Below are 25,869 nucleotides of genomic sequence, written 5' to 3' on the forward strand. Positions count from 1 at the left end.
ATAATGATACCTACACTGAGAACATAAAATTAACAACAGCAAAAAGAATTCTCAAATATCAAAATCAGAGTTGATTCAAATATTTTCTTTGCAATTACAATATTTCTATTACTGCTTCATATATTTGAAGTAAACCCCTTCTAGTAAAATTCCCCTTTCAGATATGCAATTAGAAGAGAAGCTGTTAGTTGTTTATGATAAAAATCTTTCACATTCACCAGGTTAGCACCATTTCAGTGAAGCTATTTTTGCTTTTAATGGACAGCAATTGTTCTTTGCAACCCTCTGCTGAATGACCAGCATTGATGTTTTCACTTATATCAAAGCACTAATAGCAAAATTTATCTTACCCTAAATACAGATAAGTTATAATTCAAGATGCAATGTAGATATCTTAAGGAAGGAAAATCGTATCTTAATGAATTAAATAATAATGCAAATGGTGTACTCAGCTGTATGACTAGTGATTTAATGTATGTTCCATGATGGGTTTTGACAAGATATTAGGTTCCAAGAAGCTACAGGTATGTTTTACTTATCTAAGCCATCACTGATTGCCGTTAGACTCAATTTTAGAGGTTTATATAAAAATATTTAACTTCATAATCTATCAAGGAGTAAAGCTGATCTAATTTGTGTGCACAGCACCACTGACTGTGGACATTTAATGAACAGTGCACTTGACAGCTTTAATAAAACATAGCATTTGCCAGCAGAGATAATTAGAATTGAAGCAGTAAAATTCTAGTGTTTGGCAACACAGATGAAACAAGTTCATTAAAATGTACAGCTTCGGCAAATGAAAGGCAGGAACGCACTGGACCCTGAAGAATCAGCCTTCTCAGAACTAATTGCTCCAGTGCTTAAAAAGGACAGCTATGAAATACCAAGGGCATAACAAGGAAATACTAGTATTAAAAAAAAGAAACCACAGAAGATAAATCAAGCTTTTCAAATAGGACTGAACTGTATTTAGGCCATTAAACTTTTCATTCTAATTTTGAAGGGTTGTACTTTCACAAAAGAAATCAGTTGAAGTATTTATTTAAACTAGTTAGGTAAAAGAGTGTGAATTAGCAAAGAGGGAGCAGGAATCTTGGCAAGATACTATGGCTAAAGCTGACTTTATCTTTGAGGGGATTAGAACTTAGAACAGTACTAGGCAAACTACAGTACTTCAATTACATTTTAGATAACGAAAGAGATTGCACTTGTGATAAGAGGTTTGCAATTTGGGAGACTTCACACACATCTCCTACTTATGTATGTAAAAACCCAGAAGAGAAAGCCCTAAATGTTATGTTTACAGATATGCTGCAATTAAATCTTACACTACATACCACAGTACTTCTGCTCATTCAATATAATCAGAGTGATTAAAATTTAATTATTTAAAATTTTAAATAATTTAAAATAAATAAATCATTTTAAAATTTAACTCTCCTTCTCAAGCTTATATATGATGAATGAACACAGGTAAGTAAGGAGACATAAGAAGATAGAGGCTTGATTTTTTTCAAACACTAAATCCGTTGGAAGAAGAAAATTATAGAAATTAACTATATTCAAGTTACATTTATTAAAAGATGCCATTCTTATCTGAAGATTCTTTGTCATGGTATAGTTGAGATGAAATAAACCAAAACAGTGATATTAACAAGGACCTCTTTACAGGAACATAATTTAAGATTTCATTCAACCCAGCTTATTATTATTTGCTATTACTTTGCTTATGAATCAGTTTCTAGTTGGTTAATTTAATCTTTAACATTTTGTGGCTTTTTATTCATAAGACCAGCTGTGCACAAACTGAAAACATATAAATATGGATCTCTAACATTAAGGTAATACTATTTTCCTTATTAATTATCTAAATCAGAAATAAGCACAGTCATATGCCTTGCTACTCTTGTTTTCAAAAATTGGACTTTTTCAAAAACAGCTCTACCAGAACTAGTATTTTCAACTATTTCCCTCTGGCTATGATCACACAAAAAGGAGCAATTACTAATCTGACAGCCAATTTCTAGAATGACCATGCTTTTCACAACAGTGACATATTCACTTCACACATGAATATTTTAAGTCTTGCAACTTTCACAGAAATTCCTGCTGGAATATTGAAACATAAAGAGCATCTGCATTCTTAGTCAATATGTGCTTAGGCAAAGGCAATTGAGTATAGGGGAAAAGTGGAGATTTTGAAGGATTAACTAAGGAAATAGGAAACCATTAATAAAAAACTAGAATGTCAAGCATCAACCAACAGAAAGCAGTAGAATTAGTATTAGATTTTGTTCTAATACCTACTGCAGCAAGCAGTGCAAAATTTCACAATCTTATATTCACTGTTTACAGATGAGTTGCAAAGCAACTCAGAAGCAGCTCTTAACATAGGGTAACATTTCTTCTTTCTACAAAATTGCACCTAAATTTCTAGCAGCAATGAAACCTCAAAGCTTATCCTTTTGCACCTAAAAACTTTAGTGAAAGAACTCCACTCTCACAGAAAATTTTCTTTACTGTCAATAGAGGGAGTCTGAGTAGGCTCCTCTTTCATGCAGAGTCAGGCTCCTTCACAGAGAGGATACTCAGAAGCAATTTCATATAAAAATAAATTTCCCCATTAACTAGAAAAAAGTAGTCAAGCAAATCAGCTTCCTGAGGATGAGAACTATTCATTGTGAATAACACAGATGTTTCCTAAAAAGAAAAATTTGCACACAACTGAACAGACAGTATGGAAAAAAAAAAAATCTATACAGATTCATCACTCTGGAGAAATAAACTTCCTGGTATCAATGAAGATTCCATATTCTGGAAGAATTCATGGTGGCATGCTCTGAAGCAATGAAACTCTACAAGTAAAAGATACCACCACATCAGTAACTTCATATTTAGACTCATAAATCTGTAGATGCTTTGGAGACTCCCAAGTAGCAGTGAATCATTTGAACTGCAAAGTCACTTGGGAGCTGCAATCAAACATCATGCCAAAAATTACCATACCAAAATATTCACTTACTAGACTTGCATTTCCAGCATTCATTAAAATCTAATTCTTAAAGCACTCAGAATGACAGATAGCAATCAGTGGACATCTTTTTTCTACATGGACTTTGCTTTGATGCAAAAGACATTTGCCACCACAAGAAAACTCCTGCACTCTGTGTTCATTAATCCATCATCAGCTGTTAAGGAATGGATCACTGTTTCTTCTGCCTCAGAACCTACTCCCAAATCCATAGCTAACTAGTTGCTAAAGCAGTATTTAAAATCAAAAACTGATACTGACTCAGTTTCTGCTGCCTACTGAGGTGTGCAAGATCAGGATTGAAAAGCCTTTCTGGACACTTTCCATAACTGAAAAAAAAAAAAAAAAAACCTGGCAAAAAAAAACCCCAAAAAACCAAAAAACAACAGAGAAAAAGCTGTACTGTTTCAAGGAAGTAAAAAGGATAGGAAAAAAAAATATCTATTATCCCTCTTAATCTCAAATTGAATGTTTTATTCTTTGTACTCACAGACTTCCTTAAAATTCAGTGATGTTAGTGAAAAAGGTGTTGAATGAGAAGCCACAGGCTGACAAAGTATGGAGAAATTGAACCTGTCTGAATGAGGAAAGCATGCTTTTCTCTACCACAGTTTAGTTGGGTTGAGAGATATATTCAAGCTGTCAAAAAGTGGCAGGAAAAACACATTTACATGTTTAATATTTTTGACTTTCCTCCTTGCTTTATGCCTTCTACCCTCAAAATACTATTTAGTTTGACAAGCGCTGTTTTTTTCCCACACGTTCATTTTAACTCTGTAATTGCAATAGAGAAAGTTGATTAGTTTACTCAAGTTACATTAAACTTGAAAACAATGAAGGGCTGTTAAATTAAAAGGAAATGTCTGTTGAATCCTCTGTTGCTAGAATAATGGTATAGTTTGATTATATTTGGCACCTTCAGAATATATCATTCCTCAATTTCTATTATTACTTATTTTAGGGATTATTTAAGTAGCTGATTACTAGTCTAAAAGACAATAGAAAATTCTCTTTATATTTCATATATTTTTTTTTTAAGTCAGTCTGCACATTTCATCTGTGGACACCTGTTCATAGAAATTTTGCATGTTCCCAAGAGACATGCATTTAGAAAACCAGCATACTCAATAACCAGGCTCTACCAGCTATCAATCTTCTCAGCTCAAAGTGCACATGCTACTGTGCATGGATGTCCTAGGAAACTCATCTCCCAGCCTTTCCCCACTCAAGTGACTCCTAGAGTAGCTACATCTGTTAATTGATACCAAGGCACCAAACCACATGGCAGGAAACAGGGGGGCACTAACAATATTCCTCAGTGAACAAACTGGCAGAAATGCTGGAAAGTAACACAACCACCATTATTATCCCATGAGAGAGAGGGCATTTCTTTCATGTTTCTATCCTGGGCTTAGACAGACAAGCAATTATGCTCTAAGCAAACAATATTCCTACTAGGACACTAAGCAGTCAAGGCAAGAGAAATTATGAACTGATTGCTGCAAATGAAAACTCTACATTGCAAAACACTGTGTTTATTAGGTGTAAAAAAACTATTAAATAAGTCTACTAATGAATTAAGTGGTTTTTTGAGGTGTTACACTTAATAAATATTATCTCTTAAACAATAAGGTTGTTTGCTTAGTAGTGAAATTCATGTATACTCTAAAGAAATATTAGAGGGACATTTTATTTGGCCTTATTTTTCTGTGCTTAATATCCATAATCATGACAAGACAATTCATGATTGATGCAACACTTGAATGACAGCAACTTTCAAATCACTAGTCTTGTTTCTTCCTTCTGACATTGCAGAAGATTACAGAATTTGGTATCTCTTCCATTTTCACATTTTCGTTTCCAGATGACTAAACACTGAAAAAAAGAAGAATGCGTTGTAGACTAAGGTATGTGTTGGGTTTGTTGGTTTGGGGGTTTTTTTGATCAGTTCATTAAGGACCATGGACATTAGCAAATCTTTACCATAATCATATTATTAAATACTTACAAACCCAGAAAACTAAAAACATTTTTAGTAGCTTTGTGAATTACAGGAATGGAGTTTATGGGCAAACTATCTCTATAAAGTTTCTTCTTCCATAAATTAGTGGTATATAATCTTTACTCTCAAGTTAATGCTAAACACTATGTATATTACACAAACACGCTTTCATACCCCACGCATCACAGTGTTATCTTGGCATTTATTCAAGAACTTGAAGATGAATGTGTTTTCTTCATATGTCAGGCTGTGGATATGAACTCCAAGAATAAAAGGAGCTGCGGTGGATTCTGTGGTCTGAACCGAACTGAACAAAGATAGTGGAGCAAGGTTAGAATTCAGAGTAGTTCTAACTCTGTGTGTGCACCAGAGTGATTAAAACTCTCCTGAGTCTAAGTGGACTTGATACACATATTTAAGCTAAATGAGACTTGAAGCATTTGCTACCTCTCTTAATGTCAGTTTGCAAATGTAAGTATTTTTACAATCCAGGCCTAAAAAATACAGTGTTTATATAGCTATCAAAAGCTTCACTGCTTTCAGAGGAAAAAGTAAATGAGTCTAGTATTAAGAATCATGTCTGGGTACATTTGGAAGGAGCAGTAGTTTCTTATTCTGTGTAAATACTAGAAACACTCTTTCTCTTGTAGACACAAGAGGAAGGAAATTTACTGTTATCCAGAAATCTCCCACAGAAATACAAACTGCTGATCAGCTTAACCTGGTGTCCAACAAACAAGCCACCAACCTCATTCCCTAATTAAATTCTGTGCAAGATTAACATAATTTTGCTTTATTACTGTTTACCAGAAGGAGCAGTATGTAGTCAAGATGAAAAATTAAAAAGAACAACTAAATAACTCTAGAGACTAGAATGAGAATTTCAAGGTTAAATGACCTTACCTTCTCCTTGCCTAAATTTTTTCCATGATATTGCTGTAGTTTCCAGACTCTACAGTAAAGGTTGCTTTGTTATATTATATTAGCTATGCCAGTGGCACCAGAACCAAAGAAACCATCTGTATGTTGGTTATTTTGTTCTGGGACAGAAATAGCATTTTTTCATTACATTGTGATTTTCATTCTTTAATTTCTTTTCTTCCTGCTTTGTGTTTAATTCTTATTTTGTCTGTAGCTGTGACCCCAGAAAAAGTGAACATGGAGTTCACTTTAGTAGGTCATATTTCACATACATACATTTCAGAAACATACTTATGAAGTGACAGCCACATTTTAGCTCTATAAAATACTAACAGCATGAATGCAATATCAGTCGCATGAATTTTATCTTCCAGCCACTGGAATTCACTGATATTGAAAGACAACTGTTCCTTAGCCAGCAACAGTCTGATGATGCTAAGCCATAGAACAGCATATGAAAGAGAACTGATGAGAGAGAAGTAAAATGGAGAAAGAAATGACAACTAATAAGAATAGCAATAAGAGTAATTATTATACTTCAAAATTTACTTACGATATGAATTTTATAATAAATTTTTATGTGCCAATAGATTATTATTCTTGTGAATTTAAGATGGGATCTAAGTAAGAGATATAGATTGCATATAAGGAAGAAACTATGGTCAGCAAGGATGCCGAGACACTGGCACAGGTTTCCTAGAAAAGTTATGGCTGCCCATTTTTCTAACTGTTCCAGGCCTGGCTGGACAGGGCTTTGAGCAGACTGGTCTAGTGAATGACATCCCTGCTCGGGGCAGGGGGGTTGGAACTAGATGATAGTTAAAGATTCCTTCCAAGACAAACTATTCTATGATTCTTTGATTTAGTTCTCACCTCTCAGACTACTTAACTACGAAGAAAAGAGAAAAAATAGTAATTGCTCCACTGAGTATATAAACAAGAATATAGCAAAGTGAATTTTGGACTAGCCTGAGCCTTGCTTCCATGGTGGCAATATCAACAGTGCCAGACAATAGACAGCTTGAAAAAGTTACAGTCACTCAGCACTACAGGGTCACCTGATACCCCATCATACTCCCTGAAACACTCTGTGCACTTGCCTGGCACAAACCAAGCACCACTTCTGAAAACTCTCGCTCTCACCTGTTCTAAAGTCAATTCCTACATTGCAAAGAACAATGGCACAACTTACAATTTAAAAGCTTAACTCACATTTACAAGAATACAAGGAAAGGAAACTAATTCTGTTTCTCATAAGCATTTGCGAAACAGTATCAGATGCTATGACTTGAAAAACAGTATACCTCTTGCCACTAAATATGATGTCACATTTGATTTATTCTATTTTCATCAGAGATTAACAGATGGTTCAAAGACAGAATCAGAAATGGCTACATTCAGCAAAACAGGAGGCTCTTCTAAGCAAGTCCTACTTCTTTCTCAAAGACAGAGGAAGTTGCACTGCATTTTGTTATTACTATTATTAAGAATATATTGAACAGGATTTTTCTTTTTTCACATCTTTCCAGGGCAATCTCCAAGTAATTTATTATAGTTTTCTTCGAAGCCTCAACCCATCTCTTTTCCCAAGTCATTTCTATTTAAATACCTACATACTGATTCAAGAAATCAACTTCAAGAATATAGGTTTGAAAATTGTTATAGTTTATGAAAATAAATTCCACTTAATGACAGAGATGCGTTCCTCTCACCAATATGTAGGGCATAGGTTCAAACCAAATCTTCCTGATTTTCATCAATGTTAAGGCAATTATTTCCTGGAAACACAGAAGATTCCAGTGCCTTCAGAATGTAACATAGTGCCTTCAACCCCCTAAAGAGTGAAGATTTTTTGTCCTTCATATAGCTCATTTCAGTAGTAAACAGGCACTAAATAATTACATGAGAACTTACATCTATTTATAAGGAAGACAGGATCCATTTAATATGTGTATACAGACGCATGAATATACATGCATTCACATTTTTTCATAAAGTATTTCACCTATGATATACAAAATTCAAATGAAACTATTCTAGCAATGCTGAAAAATCAATGACTTGTGACTCTATGCTGTTCAAGAATGAGGCTAGACTTTCAACTTTCTTAAATGTTTAAGACTTCAAACATTCCCAGTGTGCAGTGACACACTCGCTAGGTTATCACACCACCTGTATTCCACAGTGGTTCCCTATCTTACAAGAAATGCAGAGGACTTCAGTTCTTTCATTTCTCCTCATTTTTAGTGAAATCCAGATCATCAGTATGCTCTGCCACAAGGGAAATTTAGTATATACAAACTGAAGCAACTTCAGTAGGAGATGACAAGAGATGTTAGTAAAACATCTTGCTTAGTAGTCAAAATATTTATTTTGAGCTTCAGAAACCCAGAGTCAGCTGTTTCCTCTAGGGTGATATTGAACTTGGATCTGCACATGGGCCCTTCCCCTAAAGCATTCCTGATTGACATGACACTGGCTACCCTGAGATCTGCCTTTCTCCTCTACCTCCCATGCAACTGTGGGCAGAAAACTCATCCTGAATAAAAGAAGCCCTTTCTCAGTGAAACACGCATCCTACTTGGAATAACATAATGGAGCACTGAAATAACCCCTATATTTCCTCCCCCAAACAACAGACTGGAATCCTGAAAACAAACTGAGCCATGACCACAGAATCACAGACTATTCTGAGGTGGAAAGGATCCACAAGGATCATCAAGTCCAACTCTGAAGTGAATGGGGTTCAACCCCACAACCTTGGTGCTCTGACCAGCTGAGCTGATCAGCAAGGTTCTGCTGCTCTACCCAAGCTGTCTACAAGCAAAGAGCAGTTTTTTTTTTCTCATATGAATTCATAGCCTGAAAAGGGTTGGTATTTTTAGATCAAAGTAGCATTTTGATGCTAAGAGAGAGGCATAAAATATCGAGAACTAAATTTAATAACACTACAGGCCAGAAATAATTTAAGCCCATGTGTGGTGGCACACAATGTGTCATCGCACTGTAAAAGGAAAGAATAGAGAATAATAATAATAAGAAGAAATATAATAAAAAACAAAACCCAACTAAAAATTCCCTCAAAAACCAAACCCAAAATAAGCCCACAAAAACCTGAAGAATTATACCACTGGATTAAGACAGCGTAGAAACATGAACTTTGTTAGAACACAGAATCCTCATAATAACTAAATTAACTATTTTTAATTACTCATAATAAGCCACCTCACAATTATTAGGTAGTTGTATTGGTCTTTTACTTCATTTCATTCAATCTATACTCCCTGAATAGTTATTCATATTGAAAAATGTGTACAATAGATGTGAGGGAATAAAAGGATCAAAGAGGAAACAGCTAAAATATATCTGAAAAGCTGGTAACAGAAATTTTACAAAAGCCAGGGAGAGGAGACTAGAGTATCATTAGCTATTTTCATATCCTAATGGAACATGCAAGTTTCAGTCTGTTACTAAGAGTGGGTCCATGGCAAAAAGCCCAAATGAGGTCTGAGAAAGCATAATGTACCTTTAATGATTGAAATAGCAAGAAAATTAAATCTAATCATGTTTCATTAAGCATACTTTAGCTCCCATTTTTACTAAATTATTCTATTATGATTTCCCAACTGTCTGTTGAAATAACCTTTTACAGCAATCTAATTCACCATCATAAACAAGTCTCATTTCTCACAATGAAGCCCCCTGGGATTAGTGAGAGGAGATGGAAAATCTAAACCTTGCCAATCCTGCAGCCACTAAGGTAACCACTCAGGGAGACAAAGATTGTTTTCCTATTTGTGGCTGAGATCATTAAGATATAATTAGAAATGTATTCATGACTATCAGAGCGTCTGTTATGGAGATACCATTCGCCCAACAAGCATCCTCTATGCTAGTCTTTAATAAGCACAGGAGCAGGCATAATCCCCACTTCACTCTCTGGAGAGTTCTGCATTAAATGGACTGCATTAGACATCCCTCTCACTCCCTGCTTTTTAATGGAATCTTATACATGCATGCAGTATTTTCTCAGACTCCATTGTTACCATCAGAACTGCTAGTCTGTTTGCTTTCAGCAATATGCTCCTGCAGTGCCATCCAGATGTGAGCCCTAAAGATAGCTACGTGCAGGGAATTTAAATCCTGTGCCAGAACTTGACACAGGGCAAGCAAATGTAGAACTTGAGAATATACAGTAAGAAATGGATTGTTTACAGAATAATCCTTGGCTCTCTTCTGCAGTGAAAGGAGCTATCAACCTTCATACACATCCTTACTGCTTTAGTTGAATGAAATATGCACCAAAGAGAAATACTGCGCTTTACTCCAGTGAAAGAAATCTCTTTTTCCTTTGTAAAGACCTTAATTATTGCCAAAATCCATATCAAATAGCATGACAGCAACAGAAAATTAAAAGCAATGTCACCCACCAATCAGTGCTTAAGTATTTGCCACAGGGTTCAATTTGGGGTCCTCAGTTTAACTGCTGAGTGTAAACTGTCAGTCACTGTATTTAGCATGTTTGAACAGGTTATCATCTTATTTGGTAGTCAGAAGTTTGAAAGGAACCCAGTATATGAAATAGAAAGAAAATATGGAATAGAAAGAAAGCTGTAGGGCACAACTTTTCTTCCTGTACCCATATGATCAGTAAAGAAATACTTGATCAAAACATCCATTGGGCAGAAAGTGAACCTTGTAATATAAACAGGGGACTTAAAAGAGAAAACTAAGAGGAAAGAAAAAAAAATTTACCAAATTTTCTGCAGATTCTTTGAGATGATGCTCTATTATAATTGTAATTAGAAAGTTACAGTGGGTAAACTAAGATTGTGTCACGGTAAGCTTAATCTTTTTGCATACATATGGCTAATGAACCTTAGCAAAGCAATGATTTTTAAGCTTGCCTATAAAACATTTTACAAAACTAAAATCTATTTAGAAACTAAGCATTTACTACAATGAGTAAATGACTACAGTTAAAAACAGAAAGTAAAAAGTAGAATATTAAGATTTAAATTGTTTTGCTTTGTGAAAGACTGACATTATAAAATCTAATTATCACCCTGCAATACAAACTCTCCAGGAAGACATGAACACAAGGAATGCACAAAGAATACATGACTGAAGCCAAACCAGACAAATTTCTAGACAAATGATCAGAGTTCAGATGCACAATATGGAAACATCTGCCAGCCAGAAGCCATTCATGGACATTCAATATTCTTTTACTAACTCTTTTGTGAAGCACACAATAGCTCAATACCTTAATCATCAGAATGCAGCTCATCAATAAAGGTACAGTCAGCAACTGTCACATTCCTATGCCAATATTTATTTAGATGAGATTAAAAGATGTACCTCAGCTGTTTTACACAACAGTGATAATGTCACAGTAAAATACTGGTCACAAGATCAATAAATCTTACTCTGAAAAACATATATCCCAGATTTACTTCAATATATATTTTCCCTTAAATGCTTTCTCTTTGTCTTGACATTTACATTAGCAGGAACAGTAAATTAACAATTTGCTCTTAATCAGCCTGACAAATATGGAGTGTGGAAGAAGTGAGATTTTGCATTAATATTGCTTCTACAGCAAAAATAAATTAATTTCTAAATGTAGACATTAATCACCTTGGGTGAACATTGACGGTGATTCCTTTCTGTATTACCCATTTAAAATGTTTCATAAAATTCAAAGAAGCTGTGGTAAGGTCATGATTTCTTCCTATAACTTGGTAATTAAAGGTCAGAGAGGGCATGTTTTGGTACTAGACTTGTGAAGTCTCATGTTAGAAATAATCTGTCTTTTCGCAGCACCTGCCTTTCACACATTTGCATCATGGTGCTACAGCCCCTCTTCTTCCATAGGTCACCATGTGGCCCTCAGCTCCAGCTCTGACCCAGGGAGAGGGCTGGGAGTGAGGAAATGCTGCAGAGCTGCACTCCAGCCAACAGTTACACACTAAAGTAGCCCTGCTGGATTTCCCAAGCTCTTTTCCCACTCCCTCTTCTGCTGTTTGCAACCAACTGTCACAGAACTCTTGGCACCAGGCACTTTTCTCCTTTTTTACATCACACGATACAGTATGAAGAACACTTACAAGGTCACAAAGATTTTTGAGATTGCTCACATAAGTAATTTGAGAGTACCATATACACATGTTATATGGGCATATTTTATATATTACATACATGCACACATATATACATATATATGTGAATATTACAAAATTACAATCTGACTATGGGAAAAGAACTAAACGAACAAAATTAAATGTGTCCAAGGTGTGGGCACTGAAAGACTGTGAGAATAGGAAAAAAGCTTAGAAAATGGGAGGTAAGATTTATCAGTTACTGATAAAAGTGGGGGAGGATGAACAAAGAAAGATAAAGAATTTAATTTGTTTAATCTTATTCACAGCAGAACCAGTTACCAATCAAGAAGATTAACTACTTTAGTTGCATCGCTTAAATTAAAATGCGGGAGATAGGCACGAAATGCTGTGAACTTTTGGAGGAAAGGGGTGTGATGGAAGTAAGATGGATTCTGAAGACGATGATGCCAGTTAAATCTCTAATTAAAAAAGAGCACAATTATCTCTTTAGCCATCCCAAAACACCTCCCAAATATTTTTTCCCTAAGTGGGAAAATTGTCTAATTAGAATGACTGAGTGATGCTTTGATGTAATAAAAATTCTGCAAAAATGCACTATGTTAAACATTGACAGCTCTGAAACTTGTCCATAAACAATGGCTAAATGCTAATTCTTAAAGAACATCCAAACTTCTTTGTGAACTTCCCAAATTACTGTTAATTTTGAACTCCACAGCCAGCCAAATAAACAGCACAGACTGAAAATTAACCTCATAACTCAGAGCTGTGTATTTTTAACTAGCTAATTTCTCTAAGAAACAACTTTATTCAGAAAACAAGACAATCTGTTTAAGTCATAAAAAATTAAACTGGTTTCACATATAAAAATGGGAGTTGTAAGACAAATTTCTGCAGCTAGTAACTAAAATGTCAAAATATAGCATGGTTCCCATGCATTCATTTTTAGTATATGAAGCAGAATCTCACTCAGTTGAAACAGAAGGTCTACCTACCCCAACAACGTATCTAAAACACTTGACAACAGAAGAAGTTCTACATGACAGGTATACTGAATACTTTCCTCAGCCTCAGAAATTCACAGCCCAAGGACTCTGAGCCAGAAGCAGATTTTATACACATAATGGATCTCAATGGATTTTTGTTCCATTAATTTGTGCAGCCTATTTTTTAATTCAAATAAACTGAGGATGCCATGGAGCAGAGCTGAAAGCTGAACATAACCCTACAGAAAAAAGAAATTGACCTTTTGTCAACTTTTCAGATCCCATTGCAAGTTTTCTTCATTTCTTATAATACAGATCTTGTGTGAGTAGAAACAGTGAGCAGCAATACTGCTCCCTATTCACTTGACTATGGTATGTCTATGTAAAATTACACTTGCCCCTCAACCACCACCTTCCAGATTAAGCATACAGAAGGATAATCTCTTTCACAGTGCCCATTCCAGACCTTTGACCATCTCTGGTTTTGTTTTTTTTCATTACACTATTTTCAGTTCTACTGTAAACATTTTGAGAAGGAAAATCCAAAATCCACACATGGAGTAACATGCACAGTGTTTCTCTGCCTTCCTGCAATACTTCATCTCGCAATGAGTAACATTCACTGTGTTTTCCAGACCAGGACAAAGGATTAAAGGATATTTTTATTAGATTGTGTTTTTATCAAACCACAATATCTTATTCCTGAGTGATAATGGCAACACATCTTGCATCACTGCATGCATAGAGCTGTGACTGTAGACAGCAGCCTCGCATTGTGCAATACTTCAGAATACATACAGGTTTCATATCTGCTTTGAAAAGGGGTGCAAATTAAACTGAAAGTGCATAGTATTAGGTGCCAAAGAAACTTGAGAGGATTTTAATTACATGAATAATCACAAGATCTTGAAGGTTATCCACAAAGCTTCTATCAAAAAAGGCTCAAATCAAGTATGATGAAAGAATATGTGAATGCTGAACAGCTTTATGACTACAAAAATACCTAAACCAAAACCTACCCAACCAAATACTGTTTAAGAGGGGGAAAACCTTGCTTTAGAACCTGTGCATTGTGAACTTTTTAAAGTTTTTAAAAGACTGTGTTTGCTGAAAAAGTGAGAGGGCAAGAACATGAGCACCAATTGTGTTTCTATCCAAGCCTCAGGGCTGTCCGTGGTCATGGTCAGTCCAGACCTCTCACTCCTGCTGCTCTTGGTGAAATCCATCACAAAGGAACATAAGCTCAATACCCTTCTGCCTTAAGTTCCCAAGACTGACAAACTGATCTGTCATCTAAAATGAAATTCCTGATAAACTGTTCATTGAGCATGAAAAAAGATTATAAACTCTTCCTTCAGGCTGGAGTGGGGGAACAAAAACAGAATCATCCTGATAGAAGGGGCTAGACAGAACAAAGTACCATTAAACAAAGTACTGAAGAATTTTTATTAAAGTTTTCTATCAATAGAAAGTGACAAATAAAAGCAAAATTATTTCCCTATCAGGTCAAAAAGCCATGTATTTTCCATACTTTTAGAAGTTGGAGTGGTTTTTTATACATGATTCTCACCTAAATAACATAAAATCTTCTTGCTACATACTTCAATATTCTACAAATCTTAACTGTCCTAAAGCTCATAGGGTTAAAAAAAAGGTCTTACTTAACATTTAAGTAAACTTGTTTTCCAAGAAATAAAATCTAATAGTATCAGCTTTATCTGTCATGTGGAGAGCTGAAGTTAACATGTTCTCATAAGGGTCAGAGCTGTGCTGTTTGTAAGTAAAAAAATAATCATTAGGAAAAATCCTCCACAATAATATTCAAACTACTCAATCCCAAAATTTAAAATAAAACCTATTTAGAACACTGTTAAGAAACCACAAGACTCATATTTTGGGTAACCTTGCATAAATGTCAGAGTGTATTGAGAGACAAAACAAGTTGGCAGAAACACTCAGTGACTTTATACACCCATCCATTCAACCCTGAACTACAGTCTGCCTTGGATTTGGTTCATAAAACACCACCCTCATGCAGTATACCTACAGTATAAAATGTAGATGGCTCAGATAAAGAAGAAATGGGAGGGGAGCCAAGCCAGCTGAATAAGCATTGCCACTTCAGTCCATCCACTATACTTACTTAAAGGTCAAAGCACACAAGTTATTAGAAAGCAGGAAAAAGATGAAGAGCTCAGAAATCCAAACTCACCTGAAAGCCTACTGAATTGGATCCTAGTCTAGAGGAGTTAATGGTTCTAAGTACAGATAGGGCTCAGTATATGGTGGCTACCATGCTAGGAGATAACCCGTGGGGTAATTTTTGTTCACTTGGTTGATTTTTATGAAGATGGACTGGACAATCAAATCACAGAATAACATATGGTTGAAGGTGCCTCTGGAGCTCTGCAGTCTGGCTGGCTGCTTGGCTCACACTGCATAGCGTAGCAATGCATCTGAACAGCTTGGGCCATAGTGTGCACCAGCCAAACTGTTGTGAGCTTCTTATCAGACCCTCTGGAATTTCTCAAGGTTTCTGAGACATAAGCTGTTCTAAAAATAAGAAAGAAGAGGCTGAAAAGCAAGAAAACAAGACCACAAGAGCCATATAACAGAGGGTGGTTAAATACCCTGTTGGACTGTAACCAATCCTATGCCCCAAGGAATGCATGCAGAGCACATGGACAGGACAGGGGCACCAATGAAAAGCAGTGTGTTCACATGAACAGTAGTTTTAGAATGTATAAAGAAGTGTGTACCGTAAACAATAAATGGCTTCTGCAAAATCATACTGATTTGTTGTTCAGAGGCCCTGAGAGTTCCCATAGCACAGAGTCTCCAAGCATGGAGATGTTACAAGATCTCTCACCTCTCATTCCATTGTTTGACCACCTTCTCCACAACAAAAAGTTTCTTTCTATATTAATCTGGAATTTCCCATCTTCCAGCTTGTATTCATCCTGTCGTCCCTCCATCGTATCCTGCTGTGTCAAGTCTGGCTTCATCTACTACTGCCATGAGGCAGCTACAGGCAGGAAAAAGATCCCCCTCAAGATTTCTTTGCAAAGGTTGTATGAAACTTGTTTTCTCATCCTCTCCATGTGTGCTCCATGTGTCTCCATGTGCTCCAGACCCCCTGATCTTCAGGGTGGGCTTGCTCCAAGATGTCAAAGGTTCAGGGTAAACACTGTTGCATCTTTTACAACATATTTTAATCTTTTCTCTGAACACAGTATTTGAAAACTGTGTATTCCAAACAAGTTTAACCTTCCAAGAAAAACTAACTTTTAAGAGTTGTTCAATGTAACCACTATTACTGCACTTGTAACTGGAGGGCTGTAAGCGAAGTGCCAGCTACCAGCATCCAGCAAGTTCCAAAGGACAACAGACAATCCTCTAAATACAGGACAAACCTAGTGGATTTTGAGCAACAGCCAAGGGCCAGCACACAGTAACAAGCAGATGCTCTACCCTTTGCAGGTGCAGAGACCTTTAAAACAACTGTTGTGCTGGATCTTAAGTCATCCTTGAAGGGACCATGCCATACTTCATACCATAACTCTGGATAAATATTATAGCTACTCATTAATTGTTTTGAACAGAGCTTAAATTGCATCATCACCATGTATCCTGCAGCATCCTGTTTGTCTCAATCAACAGAAGATGCAAAAAGACCAGAGGCGCCAGCTGGGCTCTAGGTCACTTTGGAGAAACACTGTGCAATGTCCCTGGGATGGTCAGAGCAATGTTGTGATAAATGCATGGACCTACCATGGAAGGACAACAGTGACCATTACTTTGTAATAGCTGTTTGTTTAAAATTGTGAATATATTTTCTTTCAAAAGACAACTTGCAAGACATTATACCATAATACACAGAATACCTATCCACTCTGGACTACTGTAGAAATATTTATGAAAAAATCCACCTTCACAAAACCAGTATGTTTGCCTGCTTATTGAGGACCAGAAATACATAACATGAAAAGTGAGATCAAAGAAATGGAAAACAGTCACAACATCATAAAACTCAGAAATGTGTTCAAGTATCAGCAGTAATCATGGTCACTATTTTTGCAAAGAACAGATACCTGTGCACTTCACTACCTGTTTATGATTTTCTTACCCAGTATGTCATAGCTAGCTTAAAAATCTTGCTACAGTCTTTTAGATTCATACTTATTATCTGTACAATTTTCAACTTTTAGGACAGGATAAATAAATAACTACTAACAAACACATAAGAATATTGTTAATACATGAATTTTCTTACATCCCTTAGCACTGCATATAAAATAGGGAAAAAAATAGCTGGGTAGCATACACAGTAAAATATTAGTATCTAGCATTAGAAAGCAATTTCTTTAAGATGTAAATAGCTGAATTTCCTTCCTATACAAGAACATAATGTTGTCACAAATGCTATGGACTCAATTTTCTCTCAGAAGTGGAGCTCCAGGTGATTTAGTAAATAATTTTATTCCCTCCCCAAACAGGAGCACTGGTTCAAAGTAATTTTCCAGGTAAGAAAGAGTGACAGAGGGATATGCTTTAGCAATACTTCTCCTTTTTTTAAAACTCATTTTATTATGCAGAATATCAATTTATACTATTCAAATTATTTAAAGGATGTCTCTGCTTCCTCTCACATTTTTCTCCATCAGCAATCCTACTGGGGATAGATCTATTCAGACATACAGTCATATAATAGGCTGCCCATATTTACTTAGTACTTCTCATAACAAAATCTGAATACCTTCTAAATATTAATGAATTCATCTGCCCTACGTTCTTGTGATGTACATTTATAGTGTAGACATTACCTTACCATAAGAAAAAATCATTAAAGAATTTTGTTTGAATAAGATCCAGTCGGGACCTTAAACAGGCATAGTTTCAGAATGATGAGAAGCAATTGCTGAGTTTTCTCAGAGTAAAAGTGTTCACTGGACACTCAAAGGACAGAAGCACAATAAGCATATGGTGAAAAAGAGTGTTTACACAATTTTACCAGGGTCAAGAATAAATGTGAGTCAGCACCAGGAATAGGTAGGAGTTCTCTCAACTCTCTCCTTACTCTGTCAACAAGCCCATTCTTCATCCCACAGATCATGTACTTCAAGTTTTCAGTTTTTTCATTAACCTGTTCTAAAATATTTGTAACAAATACACATTTAACTACTTCAAAAAGAAAGTTGAATTAAAGACAGTCAAAATTATTTGACTCAAGCAACTCTACAAGAAAGGTTGAAAATTAGCTATTAATACCATTCAAAAAACCCAATATCAAACCCCAAATAAAAATAATTTTCTCAGTGTGATGGATGGAAAGTTAGTAATTCCAGCTCTGTTTAAAGCTGGCAGCTGTTAGCTCAGAGTTAGGTGGAGACATCATTAATTGCCGCCACCCACTGACTACAGCATGGACAACTCTTAAGCTTTGTGGTTATAGCAAACAGGCTGATAGTCTATCATAGATCACAATGATATTGAAAAAGAAAAACGTTTTTTCCATTGTTTGCTGGAAAATGCCTCTGCAAAGGGAACTTTTGTTGACCTTATCACTGAGGAACAGCTGGCTGGAGACCAGCGCTATGGAAAAGGACCTGGGGTCCTGGTTGATGGCAAATTGAACATGAGTCAGCAGTGTCCTGGCAGCCAGGAGGGCCAAGTGTGTCCTGGGGGGCATCAGGGACAGCATCACCAGCCGGGCTAGGGAGGGGATTGTCCTGCTCTGCTCTGGGGCAGCCTCACTTCAAGTGCTGGGGGCAGGTTTGGGCACTACAATGTAAGAGGACATCAAACTATTTGAGTGTGTCCAGAGAGGGATGAATAAGATGGTGCAAAGTCTCAAGAGCAAGACCTACAAGGAGCAGATGAGATCACTTAGCTTGTTCAGCTCAGAGGAAAAAAGGCTGAGGGGAGACCTCAGCATCATTGCAGTCTATGACTTCCTCAAGTGAGGCGGCAGAGGTGAGATGCTGATTGCTCTCTGGTCACCATCAATAAGACATGAGGAAATGGAGTGGAGCTGTGTCAGGGGAAGTTCAGACTGGACATGAGGAAACAGAATGGAGCTGCATCAGGGGAAATTCAGATTGGACATTAAGAAAAGATCCCTCACTGAGGGGGTGGCTGGGCACTGGAAGAGGCTCCCCAGGGAAGTGGCTGCAGCACAACGCCTGACAGACTACAAGGAGCATCTGGACAACACTCTTAGTTATATGATGACTAAGGTAGTTCTGAAGGAAGCAGGAGTTGAACACTATGATCTTTACTAGTCCCTTCCAACTGTAGACAATAATATGGTTCTGTAATTGCTCTATCCATATGCAAAACCACTGCACATCACATGACAACATCTGGGGAAAGAAATCAAATGTCATGTGTTCTTGTTATTAATTGCAATCACAAATTGTTTTTATATTAAGCATTTTGGGTTCTAATAGTTTTGTTGTCATCTGTTAAGAACACGATAGTTACACATGAATAACTATTAAGAATTCATTCCATGTACGGTGTTAATAATTGGAGAGATCAGTTGACCATAACAGATTAACAGTGCAATTCAGCACTAATCAAACATTTATATGTATAAACACTTCCTCAGAAACTGCTGACTAAAAGATCACTAAAACTAAAGAAAAAAAATAGTTTCTGAAAATAAAACTTACTATCAGCAGGATTCTTATTCCTGCTAAAAAATTCTCAGGAGAGCTCCACTTAGACATGTTTATTTCCAGGAGTACAAATTCAGATGTGCAGACTTCTCCCTTTTAAGTATACACTATTTTCAAGTCAGCAGTTTAAAAGAGATAAGTAGTCTCAGGAATCTCATCCTTAAACTGAAAGTTCTTAAGCAAGTTAATAGGGTAATGAAAAATTCTAACATTCCTATGAGAGGAGTCATATTTTATTCCTAGAAAATTGGAAATTAACATACTGTACCCTATTGCATTTTACAGTGTCTTCTTTGGTCTACAGAAATACTCCTATTAATTTGATTTTGCATTAAGAAGAGAATAAATATAATACCTTACTGAATGTTGACACAAGACTTCAATGCATTGGTAAGAAATATATCTGCTTGGACATACATTCTCACTGGTGAAGTGTTCTACTCATAGTAAATTTTACACTTGCGTTACATTCATCTTCTTTAAATGGTATCTTGCAATTTTTTCTCATTCCAAATACATAAATTCTAAGATAGTTCTACATTTTTCACTAGTTTCTCCTAAACCCATCTTTGGATGTTAAATGTCTTTCAAAACTAGCAATTATTTTGCTTTATAAGCTACCCATTAAAATAGGGTTTTGGCATTTTCATTTTCAAAAATCCTCATACATTCCTAAACTGTCACAGCAGTTTTAAATACATTGCAACAGCATACAATTTGACTATTAAATATAGTAGATTTGAAGAAATGTGCATACTTCAGAGAAAGAAAAAAAAAAAAGAGAGATATTCATTATGGATACACTTAAGTTTTGTAAGTATAACAAATGTCCATCCTGTAGAAGCCATAAAAATCACTCCTAGAATCTAATTTCAGATACCTTATAAATGCAGGTTTTCCCTAACAGCAGTAATGAACTGGTGAAATACACCAAAAAGAACCATTGCACTGAACACTTTTGTAACAGCACTGAAAATACAGAGAGGAACAAGAATACCACACACAAAGGTATTAAAATAAATAGTACTTCCTGTTCTTTAAAACACATGTAGGCTAAGCATTCCCAGATACCTTTGCGTTGATTTTTCTACTAGAGAGTTGATTCTAAATTAAGGATTGAGTATGCATACAGACTGGAGTGAGATGTCGAGAGCAATCAATCAGCATCAATCTTCTCATACAAGCATAGAGCTGAAAGCTTTGACTTTCAGTCAAAGCTCATTTAGAGCATAGAAAACCAAGGACCCATTCACACAAAATGCTAGAGCTTTTATTTGCCAAATTTACTATCCTAATTTTCTCCAGCAGATGAGTTCCGCAGCATAAACTTGTACTTTTTACAGAGTATTAGAGAAAGAGCCTCCTAGTCTTTTGTTTCAAGTACTCATCCTAGATGGCTTATGAGTACTTGCAAGAGTTAGAAACATTCTTCCCATTCTTTCAGACAACCAACAAGATGTGCACCATGCTGGACTAGGAGGTGCTTTCTTTAACAGACACAAGTAAACTAATGCTTCAAATTCTGCAATAACCTCTGATCCACGCTCCTCTATACTTATTACCCATGTGGCTGCTAGACAGGAAAATACCTCTACCTCTTCCCTCAAATGCTATATGACTGTAATCTTTCACTAAAAAATAGAAACCAAGCAAAAGAGGAATGATGAGGCTCTCTTCTTTTTCCTCTCCAGTGTTCTTTTTCTCCATTTGTATAGTATTTTCACAGGTAAGACTGACCATAAAACAACTATTATTTTTAAATCATTCTAAGTGGATGGCTTTGTTACTTTAACTGAATCACAAGGAATGGTATCTCTGGCCATAATCATTTTCTGTGGCTTTCTCCTTCCCTTAAAAATCAGAACAAAATACAGAATCCAACCATTGCTTCCACTTGGATGCTATACAACCTCTTTTTCTCAACTTTTTTTTTTTTTAAGGACTTTGGTTACAATTTTTTTTTAATTAAAAAAAAATAATTAAGTGATCTACCTATACCAACAGAAGCTAGTTATCCATGGCTCTGTATCCTCTACTTCGACAAAATTGCCACAAAATCATTAACTTTCTTGAAAAGAAGTTGTTACACAAGAAAGCTGGCACAGCTTGTTTCTTCTTTTAAAGTGCACAGTATCTATCAATTATCTAATTTTTATGTAACTATTACAATTTTTCTTTTAGCTATGCTTAGCTCATATCCTCTCCCTTAGTGATAAATGTAACATTGAACTCTATTTTCAACTGCAATTACAACAAAGTGAGCAAAGCACACCTTCTAAGGCAGGACCAGTGACTGCCACCATAACAAGGATTTTAAAGCATTTTTTCAGTGCTGAAGCATAGGTTGACTGCAGTCTATCAAAACCATCACTAGTACATTATCCTCTAATTTAAGATGTCCAATACAGCCATCCCAAAAGGCACAAGGACAGTATAAAATTTCAAACCTGTACACAACTAGGAAAAATAAAAATATATGAATAAGAATGCAAAAGGAAGTCTGTTTTCTATATCTAAGAGCTTTCCACTGTATTTGAAGGAAAGTAATTTAAAATATGTAATCTTAAAATTAATTTTAATTATTTCACAATGTAAACAGAAGAGGTGGACTTGCTTGTGTTAAGAACAGAATGACAGTATAAATAAAACAATCACTGTATTTGAATCTTTAAAATAGATTATGCAGTTTAGACATGAAGACACTGTCTACTTCTGATCATTTTTAATAAGATATCATTTTTAAATAGAGTAATATTCAATTTTACTATAAAGTAATTTATTGAAAGAATATGCCTTAAATGTTAACTGGATGTTAAGATACAGGAATTTGCAAAAAAAAAAAAAATTACGACAAAAACTGATGTCTGTGATAATGTGCTGGTGTGACTAAAAGCTACACCAGAAATTTTAATAGGATAAGCACAGAATTAACTACTGGACTTTAAAAATAGGGTAGCACTGAGCTCCTAATCACAAGCATCACTAACTTTAGTTTTAAAATTTAGCAGCAGAAAAATAGAATTTCATCAACTAGACAGAATTTCTTTTCTATGCAACAGCTTACATTCAGGTAACACTGAATGAAGACCAGGTAATATTTATGATGTTACCCTTTTAAAAGTAACATAACACAGAAAATAACATTTATGTCAACTTCATTACTTGCTACTCAGCAAAATCTTGGTGGCAATCTAAAATACAAATAGGCACAATTTACAAAAATGGCAGTAAAACACTTCCAAATCCTTTATCAACCTCATTCCAGCACTGTAACATAATAATCAAAATCAATATTTTGTATGATATAAACTGATATTGAAGGCAGATGACATAGTTTGACATTGCAAAATATATTAGAAACAGAATACTAAGGATGTAGCAGTAAAAGGCAACAAGAAAGTAAAGCATGAAATATATCTCACAGTAAATATATCTCACAGTAACTTTTCTTGCTAAAACCCTTTCTTCATCAACAGCAGCATTTCATATTTATACATCATATCAACCCAACTTCTGGCATTATTTACATAATTATGGAATTTGGCTCATTAATATTTAATGTTGCTACCAAGGAGGGTTTTCACCTTTTAATTTTTTCTCATTATGACGTCAGCTTTCTTTCTGCTTTTCAATCCCTTACTGTCCTGAAAATACCTGTAAATTGCCAATATGTCTCCATTTTTCCACAGATACACATCACTACATTTTCACTGACCACATTAGACATCATTGTAAGATTGATTTCTACTCATATTGAAGTCATACCTTTATATTGTTTTGTAGGACTACTTATAATCTATATAACCACTAGCACCAGGATCTAGGATCATGGCACTGATGAAATTCATTTGCATTCAAGTAAACCATGAAATTCACCTCTGAAGTTCTGTAATGAAGAACTCTATTCAGGTTTTTCACATACTCACAAACCACATCACTAATGTGCACTTCCTAAATGCAACTGAGTGTTGAGAGATGAATGAGTGCAGAGGGTTTCCAGGGAATTGGAACTCTATTTAAAGCCTCTTACTAATTAGCTCAGTGACCAAACCCTCGCTCAGGTGAAGATAAATTATGGCTATTCTTTTAGAACAACTCTTTAGGTAGACAGTAACAGTTTTTTTTTTCACTAATCCAGATCTTTTTGCTTTGCAACTATAACATTTACAAAATTGCAATCCTAAGTGACATAAAATGATACTTTTCATACGCTTTGACTGAATTCAGACATCTAACTGGTCTGGAGAGATGACCGAGGATAAAAAAACTTTCCAAATCTCAGTGTTACTGCTGAGATCACAACATTGGGTAGTGTGCAGTATAAGAGTTAGTATAACTCTAAACTGATGAGCAGTGAAAAGCATCTATATTAAAACTTGTTTCTTGTGAACTGCTCAGTTTCTGCAAGCCATCATGTCCTTGCTACTGTGCTAGCTAGATTAAAATTAGTACATTCAATCCCACTTGGATTGTAGCACAGCCTAGAAACAAAGACTGCTGCTGGAAATGCTTTTCAATTTTGAGCCCACAGTATTTCCCTTCAGAGTCTAAGAGAGTCAGTGTCCCATCAGCTGGATCGCAGGAAATAACATGAGCTATATTTAATGATACATAGAAAATACTCATTGGATTTTAAGTCTTGGCATAGAAATTATTAAATTCTAGTAATAAAACATGGGCTACATAGTAATAGCTCTACATTAAATTACTGTCAGTATAAAAGAGAGTATTGACTCTGAAGCATAATTCAATAATTTAGGGTCTGGTAAAGGTATAGGTATAATAACACAGAGCTCAACATTGCTATTTGTGCTGATCCTTGAAACCAGTAAAAGTATAAAGCCAGATGAAGATTAGTTTATGGAGAATAATGGGAATCGAATTATATGCTATTTCCCTCACCCATATGATTGAAAATTATTTCAGAAACCTGCAGTGAAGGAGTTTGTTAATCTGTCCTGTTCAATCCATTCTGTTCAAAAGAAAAACAGCTTAATGATTAATCCTTCCAGGCTGATTTAGTGCTGGCTCCTGAGTTTTACCAACTGCCTAACATTCCTTTGCTGAATTCAGTTTTCTGAAGGGAAAACAGAGGAACATCCTCTGTTGCTACCCTCCTTTGCTGTTTCTGGTGTTACATCTCACATTCCTTGATCCAAACAAGACCACAGCTCACAGCCAGTGTATTGCTGAAGCTCAAATGCTGTATGTAGCAACCGAAGCAATTAGAGGTGTCCACTCTGAACAAAGCATTTTGAAAGGGGAATTATTTCTTTTCTCCCTGAAAGTTACACAATTTTTCTCCAACTCCAATCATAAGCTCAAAGACAGCCAAAGGGGTTCAAGAGAGCTGTGAAACCCTGAGAGACCACTAGTCATGCATACAATTTTGAGCTAAACTGCTTTACTCCCTAAAAAACCACCGAACAATTTCTAGAACTCGTAAGGTCAAACTGCATGTGGGGAGGTCAGGAGGGAACATTTATGACTGACTACACTTTGTCCTATTTACAAGGTATAACATAAACACATTTTAAATTCCATGACTACAGATACATTATACAAAAAATTTCAATACCTGGGAATATTTTGAGAGATCATAACCATGTTAAAATATTCATAGCTATAGACTAACATATATATGTATATATATTTAAATGTCAAGATTCTAGCACCTAAGATATTTCAAATATTAACTATTTAAAGATATTAATATGAAACATTTGACTTCCAGATTTTACTGAGTTCCTCTTTTATTGCTACCTAAAAGTAGTACTCATCCTAGGTCAAAACCATTTATGAACTACAGTAAAATGAATGGTTTTATTCTCAATACTTATCACAAAAATAAATTTGTACATATATGTACACAAAATATCATAAAGCCTGTGTTCTGTATGCTGCTAGAAAAGCATATCTCATCATCACTAACAAGGTTACTTTAATAAAAAACGGCTTATCTGGGTATGCAGTATTAAAGAGATTCAAAATGATAGATAGCAAAATAAATCACTGCAAAGGAAGAGTAAAGATTAAAATACTGAAACTTAAGAAAGGAATATCAAAGTTGATTCAAAATCCCATTTATGAACCTCATCTACCCTGAATAAGACTGAATTTCAAG

At 35.5% G+C, this 25,869-nt stretch overlaps 1 protein-coding gene across 35 annotated transcripts in view; it reads right to left on the reverse strand.

Moving 5' to 3' along the window:
- The window catches only part of ULK4 (unc-51 like kinase 4), a 222,693-nt gene that overhangs the window by 99,860 nt on the left and 96,964 nt on the right, over positions 1-25,869 (reverse strand). The window lies entirely within an intron of this gene.

This window comes from Cyanistes caeruleus, chromosome 1 (genome assembly GCF_971803275.1).
Source record: "Cyanistes caeruleus chromosome 1, bCyaCae1.hap1.1, whole genome shotgun sequence".
Classification (NCBI taxonomy): Eukaryota; Metazoa; Chordata; class Aves; order Passeriformes; family Paridae; genus Cyanistes; species Cyanistes caeruleus.